Source organism: Stylophora pistillata, chromosome 13 (genome assembly GCF_964205215.1).
Source record: "Stylophora pistillata chromosome 13, jaStyPist1.2, whole genome shotgun sequence".
In the NCBI taxonomy this organism is placed as follows: domain Eukaryota; kingdom Metazoa; phylum Cnidaria; class Anthozoa; order Scleractinia; family Pocilloporidae; genus Stylophora; species Stylophora pistillata.
In genome coordinates, this window is record NC_142531.1 from 18,069,583 (window position 1) to 18,088,513 (window position 18,931).

General features: G+C 38.6%; 1 long non-coding RNA gene across 2 annotated transcripts; it reads left to right on the forward strand.

Moving 5' to 3' along the window:
* The first annotated feature begins 5,971 nt into the window (after nucleotides 1-5,971).
* On the forward strand, nucleotides 5,972-7,499 carry LOC148717954 (uncharacterized). 2 transcript variants are annotated; one of them, XR_015994923.1, is made up of 3 exons: nucleotides 5,972-6,276; nucleotides 6,461-6,552; nucleotides 7,226-7,499. It is a non-coding gene; the product is annotated as an uncharacterized LOC148717954 (long non-coding RNA). The 2 variants fall into 2 exon arrangements; XR_015994924.1 differs by having other exon boundaries at nucleotides 6,268-6,373.
* Nucleotides 7,500-18,931: the final 11,432 nt, after the last annotated feature.

Below are 18,931 nucleotides of genomic sequence, written 5' to 3' on the forward strand. Positions count from 1 at the left end.
GTCAATGAAGTGCCGTATGCAAGGGCTAAAGACATCGATTTCTCATCGGCTAAGAAGCTCAAAGAAAAGCTCGACCAAAAAATCGAGGATCTACAACAGCCGCAAGCCTCGAACAATAAAACAACTTCTAGTTCCTCCTGTTCTTCCCCTTGATTTGTGATGATCTTAGGTATAGCGCATTAGATCATATATATAATGAATTTTGCGCTATAGAAATAATAAAATTATTAAATTATTATACGAAAAAATCTTTAGTCTTTATGCTTTCCACTTTTGCTCGAATAGTCAACAATAATGCATAAAACCATCCCTTCTTTCCCACATGAACTCTTCGTTAGATACGGTTTGTTTACGCTCGAGGGACACCAAGATGGCGGATAGTAACCGTTGCTAAGGTATTGGTCACGTGGGTGAAACCCAAGGATAGAGAGCTATTTAGCAATTTCCCCTAAATGATCAAATGTTCCAACGTAAGTGAGTGTAATACATATATGAACTGCGGTTATGAAACGTATATGTGCACGATCCTTCGCGGTAAAGCACTATTTAAGCAATAGTGAAAATCAGACCTGAAAAAAATTCAGGCCTGTACGGGATTCGAACCACTGACCTCTGCGATACTAGTGCAAGTCAAATTAATAATGATGGCCTGATAATTAATTTGATAGCCTGCTCCCAGTTGGCTTGTTAGCTCAATTGGTAGAGCGCTGCACTAGTATCGCAGAGGTCCGTGGTTCAGAGGTCAGTGATAATTAATTTGATGGCCTGCTCCCAGTTGGCTTGCTAGCTCAATTGGTAGAGCGCTGCACTAGTATCGCAGAGGTCAGTGGTTCGAATCCCGTACAGGCCTGAATTTTTTTCAGGTCTGATTTTCACTATTTCTTAAATAGTGCTTTACTGCGAAGGATCGTGCACATATACGTTTCATAACCGCAGTTCATATATGTATTTCATATGTTTGTTGTTTGATTTATCATCTACGGGTTTATGTCGAATTAATTTGATGGCCTGCTCTCAGTTGGCTTGTTAGCTCAATTGGTAGATCGCTGCACTAGTATCGCAGAGGTCAGTGGTTCGAATCCCGTACAGGCCTGAATTTGTTTTTTTTTTTCAGGTCTGATTTTCGCTATTGCTTAAATAGTGCTTTACTGCGAAGGATCGTGCACATATACGTAAGTGAGTGTATTTCGGTTTTGTACTTGAAACGTTTATAATGTATGAGCATGCAAAAATGGAACGTTTTACCCGGCTCTGTTTTACAGGGTCAGGCCTCAGTCTGTCGGTATTCCTTTTAATTGGTGGGAATTGCATCACAAGATTGATCACAGTGCAAATTGAGCTTTGTCCTAAGTAAGTTATGTTTGCGGGATAATTGAATCTTCATGAACTTTTTATTTTCTAGCTAGTGTGATTTGCTTGAAACAGCAGTTTGCCTTAAGTGACCTCATCACTGGTCTTATCATTAAAGGTGTCAATCTAAATAATAATAATCCTGAAATATCGTTATTAAATGGATGACACAAGCGAGACCTTGACCTATCTTAAAAAACAATCAACTTACTCTGGGGAGAGGAGGGAGAGGGGGAATAAAGCTGAACTAAATATGCAATGCGGGATCTGTCTGCCTGTCGGGAATTTTTTTCTGGAAACTAGGGCTAGCAACAATCATTTCTTAAGAAGCTGTCAATTCAGCTAGATTAGAGAGCGTCAACACCGAGCAACCACCAGATAGTAATGAAAATTCTGCAAGTTCTCCTTAATATATTTTACGCATATATCGTCAAAAACTTCTCGAAATAACAGTTGGGTTTTTGTGGCGACTGCCTCACATAGGAGGCGAGGCCACATACGTTGTCGAGATGTTGTGAGTGAGTGAGTAAGTGTAACAAGAGAATTCCGATCTTGAACTGATGCTTCCCGGCGCTTGTGCTCATTATCAAAGTATCTTAGTACTTCAACAATCGCATTCGATACACAGTTGAGTTCTCTCCTTTTCTGATCTCTGGCTTAGAGCCACTAGTGCATTATGTTTTAGGCTCTTGCCGTGACACTTAAATAAGGCAGCACAAGACGATGAACATCTCAAAACTATCGCAAGATTATGCGCCATGTAAAACAAAAGTTTTCCTTTCAAAAATGTGATCGGCGTATCATGAAGCTTAGAATAGTTCTTTTTTCCTTGAAGAGCGAGCATTTTACCGTTCAAATCAGCAAATTATGTAGACCCAAAGATTTTCTCTTTTGAGTTCTTGCCATGACACTACAAAAGACCATAGACATTTCCCAAATAGTGTCACAGTGGTATCCATCAACTCATAATTTATATCAAAACTTTTCCTCGCAGGAATCACATTATATAATTGTGAAAGAGCCCGGACTAGTGTGTTCTATTGCTTAAGTATCTTAGGGCCACTGATCATAAATATCGGTAATCCTCCAACAGTTGCAAAATTTCGGGATCAATTTCATATTTCCTGATAGGTAAGGTATCTGTGCGTGACGATCATTTTCTGGCAGGTGCGATTTGGAAAATCGAAGAAAAAAAATGCTATCTATTTCGGTTTTGTACGTCAAAATTTTCTAAGAAATGATGGCTTTAAACTCTCAAAGATATAACATCTTACTCTGTTTTATGAGAAACGTTAGGCTTCTGTGTTTATCTCTTTGAAACGGTTTCTTTCTTTAAACGGTGAACTATCCTTGCGTGATAATCAGCTAATTGTCTTCCTGAAGTTTTCATTTTCCAGCTGGTGTGATTTGCACGTTCAAAGGAGGAAAAAACTAACTTATGTAATAGATATGAAAAACGGACGGAGTCGATTGGTGATTTGCTCGAAATACATCAACCGAGTGGTGATGAAATTTTATGACTGGGGTTTTCCCTTGTATTCGAAAATTTATGAAACAATTGTAAACTTTAAAAGCTTACCTCCTGTTTAATTTAATATTCCTACCTAACGTTAGATAAAAAAAATACCTTAAACACAACTAGTTTTTCGTACTGATGTCAAGATGTACTGATTTATCGGAATTCGCAAAAATTTCAGTTTTTAATGATGCGGCTAAGGACGAATAACCCACGCTTGATAATCCGGGTGCGGGTAAAGCTGATTTGTTTAGAGTAGGCTTCTAACTAATCCTTAGTCAACTGCCAAACATGGTGCTGATTTGTTTAGAGTAGGCTTCTACCTAATCCTTAGTCAACTGCCAAACATGGTGCTGATTTGTTTAAAGTAGGCTTCTAACTAATCCTTAGTCAACTGCCAAACATGGTGCTGATTTGTTTAGAGTAGGCTTCTAACTAATCCTTAGTCAACTGCCAAACATGGTGCTGATTTATTTAGAGTAGGCTTCTAACTAATCCTTAGTCAACTGCCAAACATGGTGCTGATTTGTTTAGAGTAGGCTTCTAACTAATCCTTAGTCAACTGCCAAACATGGTGCTGATTTGTTTAGAGTAGACTTCTAACTAATCCTTAGTCAACTGCCAAACATGGTGCTGATTTGTTTAAAGTAGGCTTCTAACTAATCCTTAGTCAACTGCCAAACATGGTGCTGATTTGTTTAGAGTAGGCTTCTAACTAATCCTTAGTCAACTGCCAAACATGGTGCTGATTTATTTAGAGTAGGCTTCTAACTAATCCTTAGTCAACTGCCAAACATGGTGCTGATTTGTTTAGAGTAGGCTTCTAACTAATCCTTAGTCAACTGCCAAACATGGTGCTGATTTGTTTAGAGTAGACTTCTAACTAATCCTTAGTCAACTGCCAAACATGGTGCCGTCGAGCCAAGCTTACACAGATATTTCGAGTGGGAAAATTAAGGAAAAAACGTTATTTGTAGGTGGTCGGCGCTATCGGTCGTTGCTCGGTCGATATGTCAGTCGAGTAGAAGTTGACACTCGGTCGACATATCGGTCGAATGTTAGTCGAGCAGCAGTCGACATTCGGTCGACATGTCGGTCGAATGTCGACTGATACTGGACCGATACCGATGAATGAAGAATTTGAGCGTTCAAGCACGTACAACAAAATTTTGCAAAAGGTCGTGGAATGTTTTATCATCAAAATTAGCGATAAAATAGGAAAAACGTTTTTAAAATAATAACAAAATATGCCTCTATAGTTTGCTACAAGATTTTCAAGCTATTGAACATTTCACATAACTTAATAAAACCGTAGAGACAATATGCAGTCGATGATTTTTATGCGTGTTTCTCGGAAAAAGGACAGAAATTGATTTATTGATGGGCAGTAATGGAACCTTTTTTCTTTATGGAGTGCCGATATGGAGTGCCGAAGTTTGTTGCCTTATCGATTAACCTCGTCTGGTCCACTGGGAAGAGAGACACCCATTCCATGAAATAGGAATACCCTTCGCGACTTCAATGGGATTTGTGGGCTCAAAATACTCGACCAGGATGAGTTTAGCAACGTCATTGCAATGGCGAGGGTATTGAGCAAGACTGTCGGTTTGCCCTATCCAAGTACCGCGCGGTATTAAAAAAGTACAAGGAAGAAAGGAAACTTCTTTCCAGTAGACGGTTTCTACGCCGATAAATAATTAAGAATGAGTAAGACTGTAATTTTCCTACCGCGTGTAAGGTGGCTCACAACGGTTTGGTTAATTTCTTAGTCCTTTCTTAAGGGGCAAATACCACAACTCTTTTTCAGTTGATGTTATAACAGCGAAATCAAACTGAACAAACGCCTAACCTAGTCAATACTGGCCAATAATAATGATAATAATAAAAATAATAATTATCTTCATAATAATAGTAATTTGTTCTAGCAAGCCGAAAATTCCCCTGATAATAAAACGTGATAAAAATCGACGTTCTCTGTTATATCGAAGCTCAAAAGTAAGATATCGTAAGATATCATCGTCGGGAAATTAACGACCGACATATCGACCGAGACTTGACCGACAATAGATCGCCTGAGTTTTGATCGAGTATCAGTAGGGTACCGGCAGACTATCGGAAAAGTATCGATAAGGTATCGGCCGATACTCGACCGACACTCGATCAGCACTCGATCGATACTTGACCGATACTAGCACCCAAACAATCGACGCTCGGTCAATATGTCGACCGAGTGTCGACCGCTGTTCGGCCGATATACCGACCGATGGGGTCAACTGACACCATCTATAGCGAACATGGTCCGATTTGTTAAGAGGTAACCTCAACTAAGGAAGTCAACTGCCAAATGTCTGAGCCAAGCTTATGCAGAATTTTCGAGGGAAAACTTGAGGAAGAAATAGTGAAATTGATAGACTTTTCTCTTTCTCTGAAAGGGAGCTAAGATATTAAGAGCTATTAAGCAATTTTGCCGGAATGATCAAATGTTTAAATTAAAGTGAATGCATTTTTATTTTGTACTTCAAACGTCTATCACGGGTGAGTATGCAAAAATACAAAAATTGTCTCTATTTTACAGGGGTCATGAGACCACAATGTGGGCCGCATTTTTCAAATGGGAGGGGTATGAGGTGGCTTTTACAGCTATGTCTAATTTGAATGGGAACTGATCGATTATCATCGATTGTTTCTTTACCTAAGAAGATTCATTATGTACTAAAGGTGAACGAATGACACTCACTTCGCAAAATTTCAAAACGAAAAAGAATTTATTTCTCTAGTCTTACAAGAGATAGCCAGGATTTAACTCTTCGGTTCTTACGCGACTTTGTAAAATTGAAAATAAAAATCAATAGTCACGGAAGAATGAGTCAAGTTAAATCTCTGGGAGGAAGATATAGAGAGCTGCTCAGCAGTTTAGTCAGAATAATTAGGTGTTCTATGTTGAGAGAGTGATATCGGTTTTGTACGTCAAGCTTATAGATAAAGCTGGATGGAATTGAGCATGTAAAAACAAAATATTTTACTCTGTTTTAAAGGGAACGTGAGACTTCAATATCCATCGCTTTTAACGGTTGGATTTTCTTTACAAAAACGATTACAGTGCAACTGAAGTTTCTCTCTCAAAACGGTAAGCTGTCTGCGCGTGACAATTAACTCTGAATGTCTTCGTGAACTTTTCATTTTCTACTCAGGATGTGATTTGTATAATCAATGACAAAAATACTAACGAAAATAAGTGAGTCAATTTCGGTTTTGGACGTTTATAGGAAATGATGGATTTGAGCTTCCAAGATGAAACATTTTTCTATTTTTAACAAGTAACGTCAGGCTTCCGTATTCATCTCCCTGGAACGGATAGATTGTCATGACAAGGTCAATCACAGTACGGCTTGAGCTCCTTGTTTGAAACGGTAAGTTATCTGTGCGTGATGATCGAAGCACTGTCATCCTGAACATTTCTTTTCATAGTGGGTGCGACTTGGATAAAAAAAATATGAACAAAAATAGGTAATGTTTCAGTTTGGCGCGTCAAACTTTTAAAACAAATAATGGATTTGAGCTTCCAAAAATGAAATATTTTACTCTGTTTTACAGGAAACGTCGACGTCAGTGTTCATCTCTTTGGAACGGTTGGATTGTTTAGACAAGATCGACCGCAGTACAACTGAAGCTTCTTTCTTTAAACGGTAAGCTATCTGTGCATGATTTACTGTATATAGTGTATAATTTACTGTATAATTGTCTTCGTGAACTTTTCATGTTCTAGCTGGTGCAATTTGCATGATCAAAGATAAAAAAACTAACTGATGTAATCGATATGAAAAATGGAGGAAGTCGATCAGTAATTTGGTCGAAAATGACCTCATTATTATCGGTATCTACCCTTGAAGGCGTTAACTCCAAAGGACTGAAACATGATAACAAGCAGATAACATTAGCTTTATCCAAAGTAATAAACAATAAATGATACTTCTTTTGTGGGGGGGGGGGGGGGGGGGAGGGGGAAATGATCCTAAACCTAATTTACGTTGTAGGATTCGTGGGCCTGTTAGAAACTCTCCTCAAAACTAACAACAGTCATTTTCGCTGCGTAAGCGTTTACATTTCCTTTTTTCGTTGAGACTCGCAATTTGAGATCCCAAACAACGAGAAATCATCCGAATAATGATGAAATTTTATATGGCTGAGTCCGTCCTTGTATTCGAAATTTAGTATAATTTCAGAGCTGAGCAAAGAGTTTCCAGCAATCTGATTGGTCGAGCGGTTCCTTATATGACGCTATATAAACCGCTCCACGCCGTTTATATAAAATGTTAAAATAAAATGTTAATAAATGTTCCTAAAATGTTATGATTTTAGAAATTTCTCTGTTGCTCATCTGAAAATCTGAAGAAAGCACTCGCCATCCAAAAAGATGTTGGCGACAGAGACGGTGAAGCAACAAGCTACGGAGAGTTAGGAACATTGTTCCGTTCGCTTGGTCAATATGACCACAGGGTGCCCATACAATCTGTTTGTGTAGCCGACCGTTGTTTTATAGTGAATGTACCAGATTTACCGTTTGCCTCACCTAGAGTGATATATTGCTGACGATGTACATAAATCATTGATAAATAAACGTTGAATTGCTTTACCTGTGGTGCATAGTCGTCCTTTTGCCTCAAAAATGTTTTTTTTTTTTGAGCGATTTCGAATAAGTCTGAAACAATTTTGGGACCTCTTTTATTTTTTATATATATTAATGACTTACCACATTGTTTGAATTATTCGGAACCTAGAATGTATGCAGATGATACCAGCCTGACGCTTGCCAGTACTGACTTTGAGCCGATATAAATTATTGCCTTAATCACGACCTGAGCAATGTGTACGAATGGCTCTCTGCTAACAAACTTACCTTGAATATGACAAAAACTGAGTTCATGCTTCTTGCATCAAGGCAGAAGTTATCACAATTTACGGAAAGTCCCTCTCTTATTATAAACGAAAACGCAATCGAACAAGTAACCTCCGCTAAATCCCTTGGAGTTTATGTCGATTAAAATATAAATTGAGAATGTCATATTGAAAACATCTCTAAGAAGATAGCTTGTGCCATTGGTGCGATTAAACGAATTCGGCATCTCACTCCATTTAATGCTTTAATGAAAGTATAAAATAGCTTTATTCAACCACATTTTGATTATTGTAACGTAGTGTGGGGAGACTGTAACAAAGGCCTTTCTGAAAAACTGCAAAGGCTGTAAAATCGGGCAGCTCGTATCCTAATGTCAGCGAGCTATGATAGTAATTTGGATGATTTGTTCCGGGCGCTAGGGTGGCGAAGACTCTACTATCAAAGATTGGAACAGGAATCTATCCTAATGTATAAAAAATTACATGGTATGACACCTGATTATCTGAGATCAAGATTTGTATATCGTGACAGTGTAAGTGCTTATCTTTTAAGGAGTACCGAAAAAAAATTAGTTTTTCCACAACTTCGAACTGACTATCTCAAGAGAAATTTTTTGTACAGCGGAGCTCATTGTGGAACAACTTACCTGTAGACCTAAGACAAGCGTCTTGGCTGAATGATTTCAAGTCTTTATCAAGTCGCCACAGTTTAAAGTAAGATCTTAATTCTAAGTAAATTTTAGACACGGCCTACATGAAAAGCAGAATTTTTTTATTTATTTCTTTTATTTGAATTGTTATTATCATATTAATACTGTAGTTAGATAGATAGGTTTCTAGTATAGAATTAACTAAATCAACTGATGGAAAAACCGTGTATAAATAAAGTTATCCTATCCTATTCTATCCTATCCTATCTCAACAGGTACCCGTCTAATCACGGGGAGAACTGTTCATACCATCACCACCACCCACGGGGAATTCATCGTGCGCAGTCATTGCAGGGTAGCGTGCGATATTAACTCACAAGGAGTTACAGAATACAGAAATCCATTGCAATTATTAGAGGGCTGGTTAATCTGAGCATTCTTTGAAATCCTAAGCGGAGTTTCATTTGGATTTAACACCAACACCGGTTGAACTGTAGCTAACCTGCGATGATTCAGAAACAGTGATCAAAAATATTAAACTTTGAATTTAGAGGACAGAAAAAGCAGCTCTCCGGAGTGAAACATTGGAGGGTTGTAGACTGGATAAGGTGTTGCGAAGTTTCTCATCAGCTGGTTGTAATTTGAGGAAGGGAATCCTATTAATAGGCTTACAAAAAGGGAAAGAAGGAGAATTCCAGGAACTCTTCACGATTTGTAAGTAGTTTTGAAATTTTTATTGAGAGCACTGCTTCGTAATCTTTAGGGAGGACTTGTTATTTCCATCCGGTTTGTATTGACAGGGTTTTAACCTTGCATAAGTAATAGTTTTCCATGCCATTATGTCATGAAAGGAAACTGTTGTGAGTGAAACAATTGTGAACAATTTCCTCTACATGGTGTTTTGTTTTAGCTTTGTTTTTCTGAGTTCAGTGATAGTGTCTCTGTCTTTTGTTCATTCATAGCGCTTTGTTGGAAGCCCAAGATATCTTTGGTCTTAACTTTGACTTTGATGAATTTGAGAAGTGTGGTAGAGACGACTAATCTCATCAGAAGAGGAAGAGGAAGATTATGAAGATGGCACAGAGGATGGTGCACCATTAGGAGACCTAAAAAGAAACCAACAGAGAAGTCTATTTGTGAGGTGAGGGGCTCAGTTTTTCTGTTAGAAAATATTTGGGAACACTGAAGTACGTCATGGTTTGGACTCAAGAGTAACAGTTGATTGTATTTATGTTAATAGGGGTCTTAATAGAAGTTTTGTTGTGTAGTATCATAGAGTATTTTTACGAGTTGTGACACCAAAATATCTAATAAGTTTATAATTATCCAACACGCCAAATTGTTATTTCAGTGCGGGCGAATTTTGCGGATATTTATTGGGTGTTAGGACCCTCGAAAACTAAGATCCAAGATCTTTAAGACCTAAGACCCGTAACCAAAACAGGTCTAATCTGTCAAGTTATCTCCTGTCCGATCCTTTCCACTGAGTTTTAGGTCAAATTTAATAGTAAAATTAGTTTTCGTAACTTCAAAAACTAAGACCCCTCTTAGTTTTCACATACAGTCGAAGCTCTCATAACGGACACTCTCGTAAGCGGACAGCTCTTCTTACGGCCGCCCTGTTTAAAACCCCGTTTTAACTCCCATAAAAACTCTATAATGATTTTTACATTCTCGTAAGCGGACATTCCCGTAAGCGGCCGCGAACACTTTCAGGGATTACCACTTAGACTTTTTCTTTGTTTTTAAGCACTCGTAAGCGGACACCCCGGAAAGAAAATCAACAACCTCTGTACAGTATCTTGTTTTTATCAATCAACCATTTTATATTGCCGTTCGTCACAATGATTTTACAGTAATTACAGTATCATATTTCAATGTTTGTTTTTGTCGTCATCCACGTCCGGTTACATTTCGAAGCAAATGCGCTTGTGACTGGGTATTGTTAGCTGGTCAAGCCCTCGCAAGCGGCCATCTATCCCCAACACCTCTAGTGGCCGCTTACGAGAACCATTCTCGTAAGTGGCCAGCTCCAGTTACGGACATTTTTATCCCGTTCCGAGGGTGTCCGCTTACGAGAGCTTCGACTGTAATTACAAAAACTAAGACCCCCACCAAACCATTCGGCAAAATTTCTACAAAGTTGAATTATGACCGTTTAAAGACTATAGTTCATAAAACAGACAAAAACTACTACTACCAGACCATCTGATAGGGTGCGGGAAAAAATGGTAAATTATGCGGAAATTTTCGGCAATATCATGCGGAAGAAAGTGACGATTATGCCAATTTATGCGGAAAAGACGCCAGATTATGCGGAAATTTCTAAAAAATTAATAAAGTTGTTCCCTTGGCTTTTTCCAACATACAAAATACACGTTCACGTCTTACCGATAATTTTAGTCCTCTATGACATGTTTGACCCTTTCCTGCATTCGTGGACAGGTATGTCTTCGTTGTATGAAGCGCCAAAGTGGACAAAAATGCCGTTTAGCAATTTTACTTTCCAATTACATAAATATGTTCTAAACTCAAGATTTTTGTCCTCAGTTTATATATCAGATGCTAACTTAGTGAAATATTTATGCTATTTTTCGCATTTATTTTCTAAACTCTTCAGGTGCATTTTAATTGCAAAGAAAATGCGTTACAAGTACAGAAAAATTATTCTAATTGAAATGTGTTTTATATGTTCTAATGTTCTCATTACATTCTATTTTAAAATAATAAAGTATTCTTATAATGTTCTTTTCATGCCAAGTTTGAAAAAAATTCTGCTCATAAGAATGAAAAATTATCCTATTCTCAGTCAGAAAATATATGGCAATTGCAAAAAATACGTTATAATTAGTATGCGAACTATTCACCGTTGAATTTTTTCGTACTAATTAAAACACGTTTCTAATTAACATGCAAATTTATGCTACACAAAGCGGTGTTGGGCAAGGGTATCGCGGATGCCGATGTAATTGACATTTACCCCTTTTTGCGCTAATTTTAAAGCTTTGAATTGAAGACTATCTAGAAAAGCTACGATATGCCTCTATACTGTCGAGGAAGAGGCGACATAGAGATAGCTAGAGATATTCTTAGAAAATACTCAAGCAGTTCTCGGTCAAATTGCTAGCTTCTGTCAACAATGGGAGACCCAGAATACAAACCTAGACGACTTAGAAAACGCTGTTGATCGAATGACCGAGATCTGTACAACTTTTGGCGTTCTTCATCAGAGTGTACCCACTAACAGCGCTGCAAATAATTCAGTCTATCTTCCTCATTAATTCGCGGATTCTCGAAAACTGCACGTGCAGACCGCTGATTAATTCGCGGACCCTCCAGCGCTGCACGTGCAGACCTCTGCTCCTCAATGCACCTAGCATGCGACTCTGGTCAATATTTGGAGCCGAGTAAGCGATTTCACTGATTCAACGGCAGCCGTAAGGTTGCTCAGTAAAACCGCCCGTTTCGAGTCCAAAGTCCTGTCTTCGTCTTCAAAAAGTTCTCTCAGAAATTCCCTGTAATTTAGCAATGCTAGCCCAGCGAAAGTGTTTCGCAGGAATTCCAGTTGATCCTTTATAATTTCAACACGAGGACGACCTTTTTCGTCACTGCTGCTCACCGGGCATTGGTATTCACAAAAACAGGCACTCTCTGTATTTAAACCTTCGAGTCTCGTACAAAGATGTGTTCGTATAACGTCTAAAATACTCGTCAGGCCAATAACAGCATCCACATATAGCTTAATTCTCCCCATAACACCCATACGTTATCCAGAAAACAGGTAAGAGAATTTTCAAACTTATCAGGTGGAAGTCGTCGTCTTGATCAAACACCACATTCTTGTTACTAATGTACAAGGAAATGTGTAACAGTTAGAGGGGAGAAATTACAATCAGATCTTGGGAATTAGGATTAAGAGGTGGTAGGAAAGAAAATGAAGTCTCAACAGTTCAAGATGTACAAACCATGTCATTTATCTCTGAAAGGATTTACATACAGTAAAAAGTGGGAAAATGATTTGACGAGAACCGGATCCTTTAAACTTGTGTAATCTTTCATTGCAAAAGTACACAAAAGTATTTTAAGGGAAAATCTTGAATTAACTTTCGTCTGTCCTGTCATCCAAACCATGTGCCTCTCCTACAACAAAGGAAGAGTGCATTCTAATAGTTCTAAAAGTTCACACCAATGAAAGTTGTTGAATTGACGAATCACAAAGGTGAGTAAACTAATTAACTTTATTAAAATTCAAATGTCCTTAAAATGGAAGAAATGCTTGTGTCAAAGTCGTGCTTGGTATTTGCTTTGTATCTTAGAGAATGAGTGATTGGTTTATGCATGACAGCGATCCTCGCGGTAATCAACCCTACTCATGTGGTAGTGGAAATAAGGCCTGAAAAAATTTGAAACCTGTGTGGGATTTAAACCCATGACCTCTGCAATACTGATGCAGTACTCTACCAACTGAGCTAACATGCTAACTGGGAGCTGGTTATTATGGTGGCTCATATTAAACCTGTTGAAGAGATAAATCAATGAATTTTTTAGGCCTTATTTCCACTACTACGTAAGTAGTGCTCATTACTGCGAGGACTGCTTTCATACATTTCATGAAACCACAGCACGCACAACAGAATTTTGAGATTGAGGTCCCAAGATATTCACAGGTCTTATCAAAAAGTGCGAAAAATAAAGTTATTTGCTTAATTTTCAACGTTCAGTTTTTAGAATCGTGGGAAAATGTTTCAACAACTGATTAACATTAAATTCCAGAGGTGATTAGCAAGTAACTTCTCCTTATAATATCCATACATAACCACGCAAACAGGTAATGAGAATACTCAAACTTATCAGGCAGAAGTTGTAATCTTGATCTAACACCTAATTCTTGTAACTGATTCACAAGGAAATGTGTAGCAGCTAGAGGGGAGAATTAACAATCCAATCTTAGGGGTTAAAGGCTTAAAAATTCGCTTTTTTCTTTCCATCCTCAGGAGCATTGCTGAGTCCGCTACCCATGATTCTTGTAGTGCGTTCAATATCACACAGCTACAGTCTGAAAGAGCTTTCTTCCTTGATATCGATTCCTGCCAAGAAGTTTGGTAGCGTAGGAGTTGATGTCCAAGACCTTCTGGTAACCAGCAGCACGAGAATACGCACAAAAGAGCTGGATAAATAACGAGAAAAAAAAAAGGTTTCCTGTCCTGTGTATTTATTTAGGCTGTTTTTCCTTTCTTAACCTCGTTTCCAGATCATTTCAATCCTTCCTCCCTTACTCAATCAATGAAAAAAATATGAAATGAGGTGTTTCCAACCCCCTCCGCCCTCCTAAGTCCGTCCCTAAAGGAGAGGGGGAGAAAAAGGAAGGAAGGCAGAGCTTTCTCTCTTTCCTTTTTACTGCATACCACGATGTTTCGATTGTATGATGTTGCCAGTCTATCAGACGTTATAACCCACCCATTAATTTTGGCGCGATTTTATTGGTTACTTTACGTCACGTTGTGCAAAATCACAGGACAGTTATCACGCAATAACCCCCGTCCGCGTCGATATTTGTCCTCTGATTTTTCCGTCAAAAAGAAACATAGTCAACACAGGAGTCTCAACTTTTACATTCTCCTATTTACATGGAAGGAAACCAAACTGGTTTTTTTTTGCTTGCTTGTGTCAATCACGCGCATTCACCATCAGATCACCACTGGCATTTCAACTGTGTTTACGCGAAGTTTAATTGCGATGTGAAAATATTAATGGGAGGGTTACAAAATAAATAAACCCCGTTCTGGCTTGCTGGTATGTCGGCTAATAATGTCCTTGGCTGAGAGATTGTCCTCAAATTTTCATATTTGCCCTCGAAGCTTCGCTTCTCGGCCAAATATTCATTTTTTCGGACAATCTCACAGCCGCGGAAATTATCAGCCGACATACCAGCCGCCCGAAGGGGTTTATTTACTAAATAACTTAACGTAACCTTATGAATGGACTGCCCTCTCAACCATTCTTTCCTTACTGAGATGAAACGTGTAATTCTCCCTTTCAGCTTCTTCATATATTTCCTTTAAATTAGTTTATAGGGTTAAGCGTTACATCAAAACAACACGCATTAGCTGTAAGTTCATCTATTTCCAAGTCCATCAGCTGTTTGCTACATAATGTACTACAACATAGTAAATCGTTATATTTTCAAACCCTTTCCACCCTAATGTCGGTTTGCAAATTCTTCATACTGTCCTCTGTACATTTTCTGTGCTACTGACATGTGCAGTAGTCAAGAGATATTCTGGAAGGTGATACTTTCCTTTATTACCCAACTACACTCCGTAGAGCACAAATAACGCCATAGACGAGTACAAATATCACGCGGTATTTGTCCTCCAGAGAACTAGTTAGACAGGTTTTCTCGCATCGTGTAAGCGACCAATAGGATTGAAGTTGCAAAAAAAAAAAATGGTGGAAAATTGAAATCATTTTTCTGACGACGAGGAGTCGGATTGGCTGGAAAATATTGTTCCAAGTTTATTTGATAAATCGAACAAAGAATAACAGTTAGACGATAATGAAATTTCATCAGTTATTGAAGAAAATAGAAACAGTAACGCGACAATGCGCGAATTCCGTTCTGCTTCGCATACTTCTGTCACGCACTCACGTTAAATAAATATTCGCAAAACTCTCTTGTATTGAAATAACAATTTGGCGTGTTAAATAATAAAAAAACTTATTAGACGTTTTAGTGTATCGTATCGCTTAGCATTTTTACTCGTTATTTGTATGGTGACTTGCCCTACGCAAAATACGGCACAAGTCGTTAAAAATACTCAGCCATACTACACAACAAAACATCTAATAAGATACATATATTCTCCAATTCTTTAAGTTTGATTCAGCAATAATTCTGTAAAGAGAAAATAGCTGCTAGTCACTCTGAGGGGTTCAAGGGTAAGATAGCCGCTTGCTTCCTTGTTACAGTTATTTACATGACGCATATGAAGTTTAATATTTTTCCTTCACTCCAGGTTCAAAACATCATGCGCCCTGAATCCTACGAGAAAAGTCATCCTAACCAAGGAAGCCGGCAAAGAAAACATTGAGATAGCAGAAAATGAGCGTCCTCGACTCGTTGTGCAAGCGAAAACTGAGTAAGAAGAAGCTGTTAAGCAAGCTGAGATAACCATTCAGCGTGCGGAGTCTAAGGCGAGGGTGTTCCTGTCCAAGGCGGACGCAGAAGCCAGCAGTATCAGGGCAGCATACGCTGAGGAAACGCCAGCATTCCAGCAGCTCAAGAACGACACCCTCAGTAACAGTGTTGTAGGGCTTCTCTCGTATCTTGGAGTGCGACTCATCGCTGGAAACAATAACATTGTTAATGTAGCGCTGAAGGCTCGAGCTAAAACCAGCACCTAACCCTTCAGCGCCCAACGTCTAAGCTGTAATTAATTCACCCTGGAGGTTGCTATAGATTTTCCTTTGATGGTTCCAGGTGAAATTAACATATTACAACCGGCAAGTTTTATGTGATCAGGTCTTGTGTCACGGGTTAAAAAAGAAACAATGTAAGCAAGCCCCTGTAATGAACAGGGTCGTTAAAGTGAAGTCGTAAATTTGTGTTTATTTCAGATTTACCTGAGCTCAGCTTAGGCTATAATTAGCCCATCTTGGCTCTCTTTGGTTGGAGTAAAATCCCAGAAGATGCATAGGCTAAAACAAACAAACAAACAAACAAACGCACATGTACACGGAAAGACAAGCTTGAGTTCTTTTATCTGGGCTAGCTGAGTCCAAGGTTTAGGAGAAGAGAGATGTCCTCGATAAAACGTTGTAATTGCAATTGAAAGCGTAATAAAACAGTAGCAGTGAATTATTTGAGGTAAAGATAACTGCATGGTTTGGTTCTAAAATAAAGAATAAAAACAATTTGCATCTTAAGTTTCTTTAAGCTGACGTAGAAAAGAGTTCGAGCAAAGTACGTTAGAGCAGAACGTCAGATAGCCATGGTTTCCGCTAAAATCAGTCCCCCCTCCCCGCCAACTCCTCCCCAACACCATTGATAAGTGGCTTTACTCGGCTCTTATAAGATAAAATAGCTCTGATTTCCCATTGTAAATAGAATCACTCTTCATGATGAATATCCTCATGATGAAAACTGTCTAATGTGTCCATGTAATTCAATCAAAACACCTTCCATCTCAGTAAACATGAGTTAAATCGTTCGATTGACTTCTACTGTTCTACGACACAATAACGAAAACCTCCGAGGTAATTAAGTTACGAAAACTCAGTCCTCGTTTATAGTTAATATTCCACCCAAAAACTTGCTTTATTTCCCTATTAATACAATGATTCAAGCCTTAAAATTTAACGACATTTTGTTACATATCATACCATATAATTATTCATATCGTTCCAAAATGCGCGCACGTCCCCCTAAAAAGGTGCGCAAGTCATCCAATGCAAAGCCCAACCAAACTCAGTTATTCCTTTAGCCGACACACGTTTAATCTTCAGCCTTTCTCCGCACCAAGATGGCTATCTTTTGATGAAGGTGTTGTTTCTTTTGAAAAATACAGCTCATGTGATTTTACTACCTTCCTCGCATACCATTTGTTCGTACGATTCATGCGATTTAAGAGCTAAGAAATAGCCAGGTATGATATAAGAGAGTAGTAAAAGTTTCCTCTCCACTCTTGATCCAGCTCAGTAGCTTAAAAAAGCGACTTGAAGTTTCCAGTTCCAACGCCCTGCACAAGAAGAAGAGAAAAGAAGAATAAGAAAGTTTACTCCGTTGTATATTCACCTAAAATATTAAAGTTATCAATCTGATATACCGACAACAGTTTGCCACTTCAATATCTGCTACTATCCAGCCATCCTATGTTTGTAAGAATGGAAGACGATTGAAGACCAGAAGAAAGTTTTTATACAGCGAGGAGCTCCTCGTAGGAAAGTTTCCCAACGATAATCGATTGTCATCCTGGATTGCATTGTGTTTGCTATGCTTCGCTCTGTGATTGGATTAGAAACCTCATGCCACCCTCTCAACCAATCGGAAGCAACACAGACACCAATCACGACTTTGGTCACCCGCGTTTTCCTCGCGCCTTCACTTTGAGAACCTACCGGCTTCTTAAGAAGTATTTTTTTCGATCAAATTTGTCGTTTGGATGTCCTTAGCTCAGAATTTACGATATTCAGTTGAAGTCCCTTTAGTTTTAATTGCCAGAAAAGAAGATGCATCCTTAACAATACAACACTCCTCATCAGGGCCCCCATCACCCCACCCCTACCCTCTCTCACCTGGTGATTGTGCCTCTGTATAACTTCTAAGAATAGTGTAGGTCTGTCCTGCATTGGTTTTGTGAAAATCTGCAGCAGGTGGCCCTTGTCATCAAAATCGACTAAAATCTTCAGATCTTTAAGCTAGAACATGAAAAACAATATTTAAACAGAGCTTATTAAGATTTGTGCCCCTGGCCCAGGAAGCCTGAGACTTCAACCGTCAACCTTGGTTCGTTAATAATCAAAAACAGTCCTAGGTACTCATTACTAACTCTCATTACTGTCTTTTATACAATTCATATGATGTGAGTTCGGAGAATTTGTTATTGGATCAACTAATAATCCCTTGGTTGATATTTTACAAAAACTAAGACCTCCTAAAATCGAATTCGTCGAAATATAGAGTCACATTGTGGCCTGAAAATACTTAAGATATCTCAGTGAAAACCACTTTTTTTGGTGTAAATGGAGACGCGATTGGCCCTTGCCTTGTTTCCTAGCGCTTGCTTTCCTTGTTGTTTGGTTGCCTAAGAAGAACAGATCTCTTTGACTGTCCACTTTAATACCAGTATTTCACATGCTCTTCGGCTTGGGGGCACATTTTTTCATAGTAGATGAATTAGTTGGGACGATGATAGAACAAATCCTTTTTAGTGGTAAGACGGAAAACAACTGTGGGGAAAACCCCTCCCCAATCCCCCTTCTCCATTACTACAGTAATAGCAAAAGGAAAATAAAAGGGGGGGTGCAGGGGGGGGGGTAGGTCAAGAAGAAAGCATAAATGGGAAGTAAAAAGTAAATTAAATAAATAAATAAATAAATAAATACGTAAATTGAAGCTCCCCCTAAGGGGTTTTTCAGCCACAATGTAAACTAAGTGCTTAAAAATCCCCACTGGCAGGAGGGAGACCAGTGGACTATTTACAGAGCGCAGCCGAGTAAGGAGCAAATAGGTACTCAATGAACTTGCATTGCTTTGCTTTGTTGATCTATTTATTTATCGGTGAAGAATCCGTATTTTAACTGTTAGACTAAGCATTGCGCAAAATTACTTGATGATATTGCGTGAAAGATGACAGTTAGTAAACCTGGAAGACAGGAAAATAGCTGTCAACTAACTATGATTATTACCTGCTTTCTTCCTTACGCGATACCTGTTTAAATTTTATTTTCTTTTATATTCTGTGAAATGTCGAGTAATCAGAGAACAATGAAGAATATGACACATGCGCATGGAATCAGA